This window comes from Leucopleurus acutus (genome assembly GCF_964270905.1).
Source record: "Leucopleurus acutus genome assembly, chromosome: 6".
NCBI classification, from domain to species: domain Eukaryota; kingdom Metazoa; phylum Chordata; class Mammalia; order Artiodactyla; family Delphinidae; genus Leucopleurus; species Leucopleurus acutus.
The window spans coordinates 15,178,471-15,193,954 of NC_139149.1; the positions used below are offsets into that span (position 1 = coordinate 15,178,471).

The 15,484-nt window shown below is 48.8% G+C and overlaps 1 pseudogene across 1 annotated transcript; it reads right to left on the reverse strand.

The window, feature by feature from the left end:
* Positions 1 to 670: 670 nt before the first annotated feature.
* LOC309963492 (5-hydroxytryptamine receptor 5B-like) lies at positions 671 to 14,667 on the reverse strand (annotated as a pseudogene). The gene is made up of 2 exons: positions 13,891 to 14,667; positions 671 to 1,003 (listed from the first exon to the last, which is right to left on the reverse strand). The product of its transcript is annotated as a 5-hydroxytryptamine receptor 5B-like (transcript).
* Between the last annotated feature and the right edge of the window lie 817 nt (positions 14,668 to 15,484).

The window sequence follows — 15,484 nt, forward strand, 5'->3', positions numbered from 1 at the left end:
AGCCTAAGCATCCAGCAGTGTCTCTCACTGATTAAAAAAAAGATCATCTAGAGAATTTAATAAAATATAAATTACCAGGCCTCTTCTTTACAAGTCTGATTCAGTAGATATGGGTTGAACTGGACAATGTTTTTAGAAAACAAAAGTTCAGATGATCCTTATCACCCAAACTGGGATACACTGCCTTGGAATTTGGGAAAGATAAGTTGAATTGGGTGGATAAGGGTGAGGGGAGGGCTGTTTCACAAAGAAGACAGGCTCCTGAGTGGGCCACAAAACAGGCCACTGGGGCCCTGTGCTGAGGAGTATGGTAATTAGATAAAGGAAGGGCAAATCAGCTTTGCCTCTTGTATGAATTCTAGGCAATTTGCAGTAACTGCCTGATGTACTGTCTGAAAAGGATTCTGAGGCCAAGTTCCTCCTCAGTGGGGAGATGTGCCGAGATCAATTAGCAATGTCTGCCACATACACGGCAAGAGGACATTGCTGCACACTTGCCACCCATTTGCTTTGGCACTGCTGCTCCTATAGTCCAGGCCCAAGTGGTATGGTTCCCAAACATCATTAATACTCAACTGTGGGGAAGGCTTCCACCCAGGTCTCCAGTGAAGGGGAGAAATCCCAGTTCCCTCCCCACAACCCTACCTGCACGTCTCTCCAAGCCCTGGGTTTATCTCTGCTTGGTGAAAAGTTTCCTGAAGGCATTGTTGTAGTTCTTGTTCAATGCCGTGTAAATCAGGGGATTGAAGAAAGAGTTGGAGTAGCCAAGCCACAGGAATATGCTTTTCCAGATGGGGGGCAGGCTGCAGGCACAGAGGGGGCTGATGAGCTCCGTCAGGAAGAAGGGTATCCAGCACAGCACAAACACGCTGATGAGAACGCCCACCATCACGGCCGCCCGCTTCACGTTATGCTCCAGCCACAAGGCTCTGTTATTCTGAAAGGCCACCGCAGGGCAACGTGCCGTGAACACCATCTCAGCCTCGTGAGGGGCCTCCTTCACCTGGGAACAAAGGAAAAGTGGAATTCAAAAATAAAACATATCATTGGATGGTACAGCGACATGAGGCCACTCCAACCTTGGCCGAGCCCTCCCCTCCAGCCTCATTCAAGATGCATTGATCCCATACTCCATCAGTAAATATTAGGCGAAAAAGTCCTTGAAACCATAGATTAAAATAAATTCTGAAGGCTCTTCAGAGAGTGAGAGTGGTGGGCCCTACAATGTCAAATAATATGGTCTAAAAAGCAGGGGACGGGGAGACAGTGAAGAGCAGGCGCCTTGATGTCACATCCGGGCTTGAGCCCCCACCCCGCTGGCCGAGGCATTCCACGACCTGTTAAGCTGGGCGACCAAGTCCCCATGGTTGAGAACTGGGAGCGCGTTGGGTGCACAGTACTCACCATTCAATACTCATGGAACCTCCATACTGTTCTCCATAGGGGCTGTATCAATTTACATTCCCAGCAACAGTGCAGGAGGCTTCCCTCTTCTCCACACCCTCTCCAGCATTTACTGTTTCTAGATTTTTTGATGATGGCCATTCTGACTGGGGTGAGATGATATCTCATTGTAGTTTTGATTTGCATTTCTCTAATGATTAATGATGTTGAGCATTCTTTCATGTGTTTGTTGGGAATCTGTATATCTTCTTTGGAGAAATGTCTTCTTAGGTCTTCTGCCCATTTTTGGATTGGGTTGTTTGTTTTTTTGATATTGAGCTGCATGAGCTGCTTGTAAATTTTGGAGATTAATCCTTTGTCAGTTGCTCCATTTGCAAATATTTTCTCCCATTCTGAGGGTTGTCTTTTGGTCTTGTTTATGGTTTCCTTTGCTGTGCAAAAGCTTTTAAGTTTCATTAGGTCCCATTTGTTTATGTTTGCTTTTATTTCCATTTTTCTAGGAGGTGGATCAAAAAGGATCTTGCTGTGATTTACGTCATAGAGTTTTCTGCCTATGTTTTCCTCTAAGAGTTTGATAGTGTCTGGCCTTACATTTAGGTCTTTAATCCATTTTGAGTTTATTTTTGTGTATGGTGTTAGGGAGTGTTCTAATTTCATACTTTTACATGTAGCTGTCCCATTTTCCCAGCACCACTTATTGAAGAGGCTGTCTTTTCTCCACTGTATATTCTTGCCTCCTTTATCAAAGATAAGGTGACCGTAAATTGATACAGCCACTATGGAGAACACTATGGAGGTTCCTTAAAAAACTAAAAATAGAACTACCATACGACCCAGCCATCCCGCTACTGGGCATATACCCTGAGAAAACCATAATTCAAAAAGTGTCGGGCTTCCCTGGTGGCGCAGTGGTTGAGAGTCCACCTGCCAATGCAGGGGACGCAGGTTCGTACCCCGGTCCGGGAAGATCCCACATGCCGCTGAGTGGCTGGGCCTGTGAGCCATGGCTGCTGAGCCTACGCGTCCGGAGGCTGTGCTCCGCAATGGGAGAGGCCACAACAGTGAGAGGCCCGCGTACCACAAAAAAAAAAAAAAACGGGGGCATGTACCAAAATATTCATTGCAGCTCTATTTACAGTAGCCAGGACATGGAAGCAACCTAAGTTTCCATCAACAGATGAATGGATAAAGAAGATGTGGCACATATATACAATGGAATATTACTCAGCCATAAAAAGAAACGAAATTGAGTTATTTGTAATGAGGTGGATGGACCTAGAGTCTGTCATACAGAGTGAAGTCAGAAAGAGAAAAACAAATACCATATGCTAACACATATATATGGAATCTAAGGAAAAAATTAAAAAGGTCATGAAGAACCTAGGGGCAAGACAGGAATAAAGACAGAGACCAACTAGAGAATAGATTTGTGGATATGGGGAGGGGGAAGGGTAAGGTGGGACAAAGTGAGAGAGTGGCATGGACATATACACACTACCAAATGTAAAATCGATAGCTAGTGGGAAGCAGCCGCATAGCACAGGGAGATCAGCTCGGTGCTTTGTGACCTCCTAGAGGGGTGGGATAGGGAGGGAGGGAGACACAGAGGGAAGATATATGGGAACATATGTATATGTATAGCTGATTCACTTTGTTATAAATCAGAAACTAACACACCATTGTAAAGCAGTTATACTCCAATAAAGATGTTAAAAAAAAAAATACTCATGGAGGCAGGCGGGGCTGGGACTAGGGCCCCAAAGAGAACAAATCCAGGCCTGCCCCTCACAACGTTCCCAGGAGAGGCAGCCTGTAAACATCAGTACTGCAAGAAATTATACACTCCTGTGCTAAAGAGATTCACTTTAAATTGGGAGCTGATTTTGTGCTCAATTGCATGTACTCCACCTTCACCAGAATCACATATATACTGACCTTCCCCCCTGCCTCTTTGGAGCGATTTCTCAGAGCTACCTGAAATGCTGTCTCCCGGGCTATAGTCCTCATTTTGCCCCAAATAAAACTTAAGTCACAACTCCTACGTTGTGCTTTTTTTTTCAGTCAGCACCCCTCTAAACTCAATCACGTCTCCCTGTGATTTGGTACCATGTTCCCCTCCTTTGTAGCAATGTGTGTGATCATGGGTGTTATATGTGGCACCCCTCTAGTCCAAGCTGAACAACGGCAGGCCTGGGTCTTCCTTGTACAGCACCTGCCTGGCAACACCACCTGGCACCTGACAGGTGCCCAGGAAACAGCTGCTAAGTTGACATTTCAACAGCATGGTCTGCACCTGCAGTTCTCTTCCTTCCCGGAATGCTGCCAGTCATGATGCTGGAGAAAACTCAGAGGCAAGGGGCTCCCAGGCAAGGATTGCATGTAGTTTCCCTCCCAGACACAACTGGAAGCAGGCATCAGGAGAGCCACCCAACCACGGGGCACTTCAGTGTCCACAGAAGGAAGAGCCCTGTCTCCTCTCGCCTGGGGCAGACGGTGGGAGCCAAGAAGGCGACCACGTGGTCTGACCTGGCAAACCTCACCCTCAGCTCTACCTTCAAATTCTTGGTCTCTGCTCCTTCCCCCCACCCTCATCTCTATTTATTCAGAAAACCACTAGGTCAGCCTGAAACAGATCATGGCAATATGGACAAAGTTGAGTCCTTTCTTTTGTTAGTGTACACCCAGCATCCTCCCGCTGCCACTTGGAGAGAGAGAAGGAAAAGGTCTCTCGTGGTGACCAACCAGCACTTCCCTCCTCTCCATCCCTCTGCCCCTTACAAAGGCCTGTCTTGGCAAACACCCTCTGGGGGCCAGCGGGCACCCCCTCTTTAATGAGCTGTCCCAAGGTTTCCGGTCCCCCCAAGACAGATGGGAGCTGCAGGTCACCTCTCCCCTTTAGAAGAGATAACACTGACCAATTCCCTCATAGTAGACCACCACCATCAACCACCAAAGGAAGCCTGGGGGATAAAATGTGTCACCCTGAAATCACCCCGTGAATCATAGCAGTCCATTTTCCTGAGGGAAAAATAGTATCAGAGCACAAGAGGAAGTGGCAGGTGATGTTTGTCTTTCTCCCACTCAGCTCATTAATGGGCACGTTCCCAGCCATTTCTCCGGGGACCTCAATGACCTCCCAGGCACTTAAGTTCCTCCCTGGGTTAATGCAATTCCAAATCCTTGTTATGCTACAGAAGTAAAGACATGGGGTCAGTTCAGTTCAAAGGGATCCTGGGGGAAGAGAAACAGAAAAGGCAGTAGAAAGAAAAGGCAGTCCCCCTGGTTTGCTAGGAGACTGACAAGGTTGGCTTTTTTCACTTGAAATGTAATATCCAATAGTAAACCAAAAGACACTAAGAACAACTCCAGAAAAGCTGCTGTAAAACAGAGACTATGCTAAACACTTGTAACGAATGACTTTAATTCATCCTCACACCAATCCTTCGAGGGATTATCTCCATTTCACAGGTGAGAAAACACAGAACCTATCTTAGGATCACATTTGTGCTTGGGATGCTTTCAGAATGGACATCTACGGCTTCCTAGGAAATGTCTAGGGGCTCTAGCACCCAGCTCTGGGGCCAGCCCTGAGCGTCTCTGTCTTTCCTCTTTGGTTGGGTGTCTCCTCAGCCTCTTGGCCCTGACTTTCCTCTGCACAGCTGTGGGAAAACTGACCATTCAGGTTTAAGAAGCCTCTGACGCTGGCTTAGAATCCACTAATCTGAAGGCAAAAATACGGACTGTTGAAGGCACACAACCAGTAGCACCTGCCACTTTTTGGTCCTGCTGTAAAATGACAGGTGCTCTGAACACACAGAAGTTTGGAGACATCAGATGTCATGGCCAAGGCCATACAAGCAGGGCAAAGCAGGACAAAGGTGCCTGCCCAGTCTGTTTTGTTCCAGGCCTGTATGGTTTCTTTCTGCCAGGGAAGGGAAGGGAAGGGGAAGGGGACATGACCTAAAAATGCGTTCATCTAAACATCTCCATAGAGTGAGGCTTTTCCACCTAAAATTAATTAAGGACCAAATCATCAACCAAATATATTCTCAGAGATTTATTAATCACCTACTGTGGATATAGGGACTACATACTGGAATTCCCCATCAAGTCCCAATTTCAAATATTCTGTCCCACTATTCCCATAAGCACTCTGATATCAGGGCATGGATTCTGAATCGTCATTCTGAATATTGTGTCACGATCAACACTCAGGAGGGCAGGGACCACGTGTGTCCTGTCCACTGAAAAGTCCCCAGCACCTTGTAATATATGGCCTATATTAAAATCTCAATAAACACTTACTGAATAAATAGATATTTGGGGGAGAAAACTCTTAAGTCTCTTGCATTTCTGCACATTTTGCTAGCAAAGACACTGACAGTCCTTGTTTTGGACTAGCTTGTCAAGGATGTTTGAAGAGCAAACAGCCTTGGAAGATAGAGATAGTGTCTTCCAGTAGAAAAGAAGGCAGGTTTACTTGCAACCCATCATAAAAGATTCATGTTTCCTAAGAGCAAAGGGCAAGTTTACTTATTGGCCAACCCTGGCCAATACAGACTTGAGTTCCCTAATCTGGGAGTTTCTCTACTATTTGTGATGCCAATCCAGTGGGCCACTCCATGTGACTCCTATGGAACTTTGAAGGAAAGGGGAACGGATGCACACATGAAGCTTGTGTTGCCTGTGTACCACGAGTAATAAAGGCCTTTGACTCTGATCCGGGAGTCTCCTGCCTTCTGCCAGCGTCCAGTAAACTAGGGTAGGCCGACTTGTTTGCTTGCAAACAGGCTAAAATCTCAGACCTTCACAGTTCCTGAGAGTCGTTTAGTATTTGCCATGTGGTCCCACACACCAACTTACTCAGTTATAACAGCAGCCAGTAAAGAAGGAATGAGGAAACCAAGGCTCAGAGCAAGTTAGTGATTAGACAGGATTCCAATCGGAGCCCCCATTTCCACATCTCCAACCATGAAGAACCTTATCTCTATGGTGGGCTTCCTGGAGGATGACAGTGAGCCAGTAGTACATGGCAGGACCTCAGAAATGCCAGCTTCATGTCCCCTTGTCCCTTCCCCCCACCAATTAAGAAAAGAAAAATTCCAGCTGCCACAGAAAGTACCCACAAACATATGTAAACCTCTAATGTTGTCAGATGAACAACCTAATAAGAACTAGAAAAGGAAAGCAGAAAGAAGGAAGGTTACTAATCACTTCTGGGACCAACCTGTTTGCATTGTGACGCACGGTCAGGCACCCAGTAGAGTGAGGCTCTTCACAAGGCTGGTGTGAGGAGACACACTAACCCTAGTGACTAATCAAGCCCTGCAACATCTGAGAGAGGACAGAGGGCAGAGCGCACTGAGACGTTTCCGATTTTGGTTGAAGGCAATCTGGATTGTAACTGGAATCCCCCATTTCTAACCAGAGCTCGGAGGGTCAGGAGTTGGGATATCCAGAGCTCCATTCTCTCTGCGCAAGGTGTACTGAGATAACCAAGCTCCAAGCTGCATTTCTAAAGGCATCTTGAAGAGATAACTAACCAAAATAGCCCCTCAAAGTAAACAGGAGCTGTCTAGCTTGTCTGACAAACTAGACCAGGAAATCTTCTCAGCTGCTTCTCTTGTGCAAAAGAAGCCAGAAAATAAATTAAGGACATTTTCTTGTAAAAAAATAAAAGCAGAGCACTGCTGGGCTTGAAAAATATTAATTTTCCCTTGAGGGTAATTATATACACCATAGAGTACAGTTTTGCTAAAATTTTGGGTATGATGATAACATAAAGTACAATTACTATTATTCTTATATTTGGAAAACATGGATTTGGCGGGGCTGTTAGTCACCCTGGAATGGCTAAGGCACCACTGGAGTTAATGATGAGAAGGGGAAATTGTAATCAAGTGTGTTAATTAAAGTTACACGACATTTGTTTTTGCTCTTATATCATCTGATCTAGTGACCCCCCTTTATGGGTGGAGGCCAATGGAAGGTCATCTGTTGAGGCAAGAGCTCTTACCCTGAGGTGCCTAGACTCCCAGGCCAGAGAGTCTCTGCACAGAAGGAGTACAGTGTAATGGAGAGAGGGGAGATTTTGCCTTTTGCACACGCATTGTCCAGCCTCAGTGTTCTGACCTGCCCTCTTAGGGGGCCATGGCTCCCCTGACCACCACGGCCCTGCCTCAGAGAGTTCCAGTTCCTGCTGCACTGTGGGTTCCATCCCTTGGGAGAGCCAGTAGGAGGAAAGGCTGAGCATCACTCTCCAGAGATGGGCTTCAGGGAGTGCCCTAGGCACGCTGGGCAAGCAAGTGTCTACATGCCTTTCTGGACAGCAAGTCCAAAGGTTTGTTCGATCTTCAGCGAATTCTGTGACTTACCAAAGGGTTAATGACCAAGGAGTTTTGATGTCATTCTTCCACTGAGAAGCTCAATCTTCTCCAAGAACTACATGGATTTAAAGGTCATTGGTGAAAACACATGATCCCTGCACCATGCTCATCTACATCCCCCTTCGTTTCCCCTGCCCTTTCCACTCTTCCCCAGCAGTCCAATCAGAGAAAAGAGAAACGGAAGCAGATGTAAAGAGCCAGAATGAGCGTAATGATGTAAGAGAACAAGGGAGAAGTTTATAGAGAGGGGAAAGCCAGGGATATTTCTAAAGGTATAGAGAAAACGCTCCTTTATCCACCTAAGTAGTTCTGGAAACTCTCAGTGCCAATCTTAAAAGAATCAAACTATAAGCCAGATGTATTGTTACCACTGATACAACTTGATTAATGCAATTTACTTTTCTAAAGTTAAAATAACCTTGCAGTCTGGCATGGGAATGTGTTTCAGTCATATTTCTTTTAGTAGTTGGAATCAGAACAAGGGTGATGATTTTCCACCATCCTCTTCCCATATCTGAGCTCTGACTGAACCCAGGTCCCACACGTGGTTCTGTACACAAGCCCACCAGCCGCTGGTCTTTGGAGAGGAACAGATGACAACTAAACATTGGAAAAGTGGCAAAAACGTCAAGGGCTCTGTACAGATTTCAGGTCACTGAGGGCTTATATACTGTATGCTTGCAACACAAATCTACTAATGTGGAGAACTGGGTTGGAGAGCCAAATATTTTGTAATATAACATTATCTAAAATTCAGATCCAAGTCATCGTAAATGCTATAGCTCAATACTACAAATTTATTTTGACCTTTACAGGTTCCAAAGTGCTTTCACGTACACTATCAGTCTTTTGGGATCACTGCCCTCTGGACAGACTTCTAGAAAAGCAACTATAAGAATTTATTATTAATTCTGTAATTGTGGCTTACTAAAATTAATCCCCTGAGATCAGAGACCACTTCTATGAAACCTCAAAGGCTACTACATTGTCTGATGCATAGGTCACTACAAGTCAGTCAAGTAACCTTGAACCATCTGCGTGTCCTTTTGAAGGGGTTTTAAAATATGTCCACGGGATCATTGACGCGTTTCCCAAAGGTGGAGCCTAATTCCCTCTCCCTTGAGTATGGACGGGAGTTAGTGACTCACTTCTAAGGAATAGAATATAAGGGAAGTGATGGAATATAACTTCTGAGACCAGATCATAAAAGGCACTGACTGCAGTTGCCTCCTTGCTTCACTGTCTCAGACTAGGGGAAGCCAGCGGCCGTGTTGTGATGACACTAAAGCAGCCTTGTGGAGACGTCCTGCTAACAGACATGCAAACAAGCCACAGCTACAACCACAAGAGACCTTGTGCCAGAACAGCCCAGCTAAGCCATTCCCAATGCCTGCCCCATGGAAACTGTGAGTTCATACGTTTTTGTTGTCTTAAGACACTAAGCTTTGTACTAATTGTTAAGAAATAAATAACAAACCCACCTATAATGGTAAGAGGTATAAAATAATAGTTTATTACTTATAATTTATAAGAAGAATTTCAAAAAATAATCATGAAGACAGTACAGCGGCTATCATTTAGGGTTTACTATTTTAGTTACTCCATATACACTATTATCTCATCTATTCTTCACAAGAATTTTAAGAGGCAGAGGGCAATATTTCCAGTTTACCTACAGATGGAAATGCAGATGGACATGAACTCACTTGGCTGAAGTGCTAATAAGTGGCACAAAAAGAATTGAAATCCAGGCCTCCTTGCTTCTAAACCCCATGCTCTTAACCACTGTACACCCTGTCTCCCAACACATGTTTATTGATTGAGTGAATGAGTGAAGGGTATCAACCAGGGCCACATTATAGCCTTCACGAGCCCAAGGCATCCTTGCCTCTGTGGGTCCTTCCTCCATTAAAAAAAATTAAAAATTATATTTTATGACTATATTATTATAAAGACTAATATAATCGAGGCTGGGCTCATGATTACATATTCCTTAACAATTATATTCATTTTTTCCTCTAAAAGAAATTAAAATTAAACTATTTCCACGGGCCCCTATAAGTATGGTGGCTCTCGGTGGTGTCCTCACTGTACCTAATGAATAAAATGGCCCCAGTATCAACTTGTGCACAGATATCAGATAATTAAAAAGAACAAAATGTTTGATGTCGCATTTTAAAAGCCAACCAAATCACCTCTATTGGCTTTGCTTCTTTCTTCCTCTAAGCAGTAAAAGGCACAGGGCAGAAGGAAACAGTCATAACCCATGGGAGGTGCGTGGTGAGGGCAGAATATACGCTATGTGTCACGCTCAGTCTATGAGGCTGAAAAAAAGGATGCAGGTGGGAATGAATCCCGTCTCCCAAGAGAAGCTGGCAGTACCTCTGGGCTCAACTGTGTTCAGCTCTCCTGGAAAGGTGTTCACGGGCATAGTTTTGAGATCCTGCTCGCTGTGCATGAAAAATGTCGCCTGCCATATCAGTAAACAGAGGACCTTGTGGCCCTCGAGCCATCAGCCACTGAACTGTGAACCCTGAGGGGATTCAGGACAAAGAAAAGCAGGATACAGGCCCCAGATAGCTAAGGTGCAAATCAAAGGGCTGATTTCAATGAGCCCAGACTCTTGCATCTTCCCATACATAGACAAGCGCTAAATGCATTAACTTAAGATATCTGGGGCTTCCCTGGTGGCCCAGTCGTTAGGAATCGCCTGCCAAGGCAAGGGACATCGGTTCGAGCCCTGGTCTGGGAAGATCCCACATGCCGCGGAGCAGCTAGGCCCGTGCGCCACAGCTGCTGGACCTGTGCTCTAGAGGCTGCGAGCCACAACTACTGAGCCCATGTGCCACAACTGCTGAAGCCCACACGCCTAGAGCCTGTACTCCGCAACGAGAGAAGCCACTGCGATGAGAAGCCTGTGCACCGCGGCAAAGGGTGGCCCCCACTCGCCGCAACTGGAGAAGGCCTGTGCGCAGCAACGAGGACCCAACATGGCCAAAGATGGATAAATAAATGAATAAATTTATAAAAAAACAAAAACAAACTTAAGATATCAGGTTTTCTTTAATTAACAGTAATCTTTTGAAGTTCCGACTACCTGGTTTTTCTATATATCCTGGGTGCTTCCTTACCTCTTCGGAGCCGTCTCTCAGAGCGACCTGAGAGGTTGTCTTCAGGCTTAAGTCCTCAGAAAGTCCACTGAATAAAACATAATTCTCATCTTTTAGGTTGTGCTTTTGTTTTCAGTTGACATCCCCATGACCCACCTTGACTGGGATATGACTGCCTGTCTCCCATGAAGGTCTATATGCTTGTGAGATGTTTGTGACAATGCCCAGAAGTTAAGTTCCTGGAGAGAGCATGGCATACTGGAAAAGGGGTGAAAAAGAACAGTGACTTTTAGATCTGGGACAAACTTCAGCTTTTCCACCCCATAACTGTGTGGTCGTGGATGAACTCACTTTATGGCACTTGAGTTTGACCATCTGTAAAGTGAGAGCTGTGTGGCGAAGACGGTTAGTGTTCACCAAATAGCCATAGGCTCCCCAAGTTTTCACAGTATCTGGCCAATGGACTGTGACCCGAAGGGGCACTTCAGCGCAAGGCAGGTAAAAGTTGCTGTATCTCCAGGTCTTGCTTCCCCTTCCACAGAAACCTTGGAAGCCACATGTTCAGGACAGCATAGCTCAAGGATGACAAGGGGCCTGGATCCATGAGTTACAGCCTGGAGGAGAGCTGAGCAGGAAGAGGGCCGCCAGACCCACACTGAACTTTGAGTGAGAGTGAGATAAACCGTTAGTCTGGGGCTTCTATGTTATGCAGCGTATCTTAGCTTATCCTGACAAACAGAGGCTGTAATGCCAATTTGTCTGGACGCTGAGGATTAAATTAGAGGATGTAGGTAAAATGGCACAGTGCCTGAAAGAGGGAACTCAGTCAGCATTTCTTTCCTTGTCTACTTTAAAAAATTGAGGCACTGTTGCAGATCCCTTTCTGATAACTATTTTAGTGTTGGGACCTAGTCACAGAATCCTGAAAAAAGATGAAGGGTGTGCACAGCCTCATGACCAGAGGCCTTCTGCCTTCCTAAGTACTTCCATCACCCACAGAAAGCAGTAAAGACACTTTGCAGGACCTAAATGCAACTTGACTCATTTCCCCGGAGGTCAGACAAAAGCAGGTGGGGGAACGCATGGAGAGAGTACTCCTGGCACATTATTTTAAATTTCTGTCTGGGTGTCCTGTGGTCACCAAGCTTGCAAATGCTGACTCAGCAACATTACCCAGGAGTTTGAGTGACAGCTTGCTGGAGCCTAAAGAAGCAGGGTGTTCTCGAACCCCGTCTCGTCTGTAGATGTATCTCAGCATCACATGAGTCAGGACTCTTAGCCTGACTTAGACCAATGCTGTGTCCTACAGCAGAGACTTGCAGCAGAAGTGGCTCGCCCCAGCAGGTGGCGCCAGCAGGTGGCTAAATCAGTGCACCATGCTGCCCCGCCTCCTAGAGCTCTTTCTCCCTGCCAGTGGCCTCCCCATTGGCCAGGCTCCCGACCAGGCACATCTGCTTTGTATCACCTGCCTGAATGGGTTCTGTCAAAAATGAACACTCAACTCAGGCTCGGCAAGCCTTTCTAGCATCCATTTCACCATGATTTCTCTGGGTGCGCACTGGATTGATGTAGCCAGTAAAAGTCAGCCCTACCTCGGCCAGCAGAGAGAAAAGCGATGATCACCCCAGGATTTCCGAGGGACCTTTCAAAGGACATCATTAATTCTGAATAAAGCTCTCCCCTACCAACACTTTCCAGTTGACATTCCTATTTTATCCTACAAAACTCCTTCCATTTAATGAAGGGCGTGCGGGTTGGCGAGATGCCTGCTTTTAAAAATATACACGTTTGAATAACCTAAGTATCGGAGTTAACTTTCAAAAGTAAAACAAAACTAACAACAGAAGAACTTACCCCGTCTCTTTCCTTCCCCCCTCATGCCCCCTTTCCCTGGTACATATATTGTATTAGGAAAGAGGCAATAAGTCCTGTTACTCTCTAGGACTGAGAGCCTGAAACCCCCATTCACTCAAAAGGAGAGTTTGGGGCTTCCAGGGTGAGGCGGGAACTGTCATCTGTTAGTGTCTGGCCGAAAGGCAGAAAGCCCCGACCCTAAATACAATGGAGAGAAGTTCTGCCAAATGCAGGTTCCTCCATCTCATTCATTTCCAGGCTTATGTGCGGGCCCATTGTAGATTGCCAGGCAACGCGCTGTGGATCTCCTTGCTCCGGCCAGCTCTGCCCCCCATTCCCCGTTTGCCAGGCACTGTGCTAGGTGCCTCGCATGCTTCATCTCACGTAAACCAACAGCCCTATGAAGTAGGAATTCACTTATTTAAAGTTGAGGAAACAAAACCCACAGAGATTAAGCAACTGCCCCAACGTCCCCAGCTGGGATTTCAACCCACGGTTCTACCTCGTTCCAAAGTCACTAAAAGATAGCACTGGGGTTGGGACAGTGAAAGCAAAGTGACACTTGGATTCATTTTTATCCTCACTTCCCCCTTGGCAGGGTGCTGGCCGATAGGGTTGGGGAATCGTCTCTGGACAGCAGGGTGTGGACGAGGGCGCAGTGGAGACATTAAATAAGGGGCGCATGGTCACAGGAATTCGCTCATCTGCAGGACGTATTCCCAGCCCCCTGCAGTCGCGCTTGGTCTAGCCGGGACTAGGAAGTTGGCGGCTAAAGACTCGCACGGACACAATAGCTCCTGGGGAAAAGCAACAGAGGGCGCAGCGAAATCAGACGTGCCCTCACCGCTACCGAGCAACGCTGCCCATGTCGCCCCCTTCCCCTTCTCCCGCGCGCACCAGCCACGCAGGTGGCGAACCCTTCGCGTGCGCGCCAGGCGCAGGTGATGAGCCCCTCGGTGTGCGCTGCAGGAGAGCAGATGGCAAACTCCCCGGCCGCTCGGGCTGCGCTGGTGGCCAACCTTTTCGCGCGTGCGCCAAGTGTGCAAACTTCCACCGCCAGCTCTCCCTTTCGCCACTCTTCCTCCTCCCGCAGCGACCCGCTTCCCCAAATCCCCATTGCTCAACCCGCGCCTCACCTGCACGGTGGCGGGCTACGGCAGCACAGCCCTGCGGCGGCGACCGAAGTGAAGCTTGGCCGCCTTGTATATCTTCCAGTAGACAGCACCACGCCAAGAGGCAGGTAAAAGGCGCCACAGGTGGAGAAGACGGCGTAGGAGGGTTCCTGGCTCGCTTAGCAGCGCTGGAGCCGAGCGTCGTTCGCCACGCCCCAGCCGAAGAGCAGCGGCGCGAGGGCGATGAGCGCGGAGAGGGCCCAGGTGAGCGCGATCATGAGCACCGAGGCTCGGCGGCGGGTGCGCGGCGTGTACGGCAGGTGGCGCGTGATGGTCCAGTATCGGGCCAGGGTGATGGCCGCCACGTTCCAGATGCTGGCGGTGCAGCGCAGCACGTCGAAGGAGGTCCACACGTGGCACAAGCTCCGGCCCAGCCGCCACCGTCGCCCGGTCGACAGCTCGCTCGCCAGGCTCAGGGGCGTGATGCACCAGCGCTGCCACGAGCACGTCCGACACGGCCGTCGAGGCCACCAAGATTTGCTGCACACGGTGGAGGGCGCGGACGCGCAGGATGGTGACCAAGACCAGGAGGTTCCACAGGAAAGTGGCCGCGAACGGCAGCACCAGCTGCGTCACCACCAGCCCCGTGAAGACAGAGAAGGGCGGCTCTCGACCAGGCAGGGCGGCGCCGCCTGGGGTCAACTGGACGACCCCGCCGGGGCTTGGGCTGCTGCTCTAGGCTTCGGGTCCCAGGCGAAGGGCGACCCCGGTGGAGGCCACCGAGAGGTTAGCTGCTTCCATGGCGCGGGGCGTGCGGGATCCCGGCTCCTCGGCGGGGACGCACGCGCCCCTGGCGCTCAGCGTGGACAGGGAGGGTGCGAGCGTCGGAGGGGGGCCCTGTGTGCCCGGGGACGGCAGAGAGGGGTCCAGGTCGTCCTACCATGGTCCCTCATTGTGCCGCAGCCCTCCTTTGGCGCCTCTGCTTGGAGCCCTCGTGGACCTCTTTTACAGTGGAGGAAAAAAAAAAAAAAAGAGTGGGACCCCTCAGGAGTCCAGCTCCGCCGGGCGCGCCAGTCCTTCCCGCCTCTCCTCGCCTTCTGGGGGCAACGGGCTGTCGTAGGGCTGGGAATCTGAGAGCACGCGGTCTCCGTGCGCAGGGCGGCCTTGGAGAGTGGACCCCACCACGAGCCGGCGGCCCCTGGAGCAGAACTGCACCCGGGGTGCGCGGGGTCGGGTGGTCCGGAGAGCCCGCCGACTGGAGCCGGGCCTTCAGGCTGTCCCGCCGAGTCTCCCCGCCCCCGCCGCGCGGAGAGAACCCCAACGCGGGAGTCCGCGGAGAAGGTTCACAATCGCCTAGGAATCCCGTGGCCGCCACCTTCGCGGATCCCTGGGACCAGCCTGGGGCACAGTTTGACATCCGGAAACAGAGGCACCGGACAGAGAGATTCTGGTTTCCTGGATCCCCATCCTAGGTGAACTAGGAGGCTCAGGTGTTGGGTATGTCAAACAGGAAGCTCTTCAACCCGGCACCATCCTGCCTGCCGCTTCACTCGCCACACCTCTGCCGGGCGAGGCTTCCTGCTGCCTTGAGAAGTTCCCTCTCTGGCTCTGTGCAGAA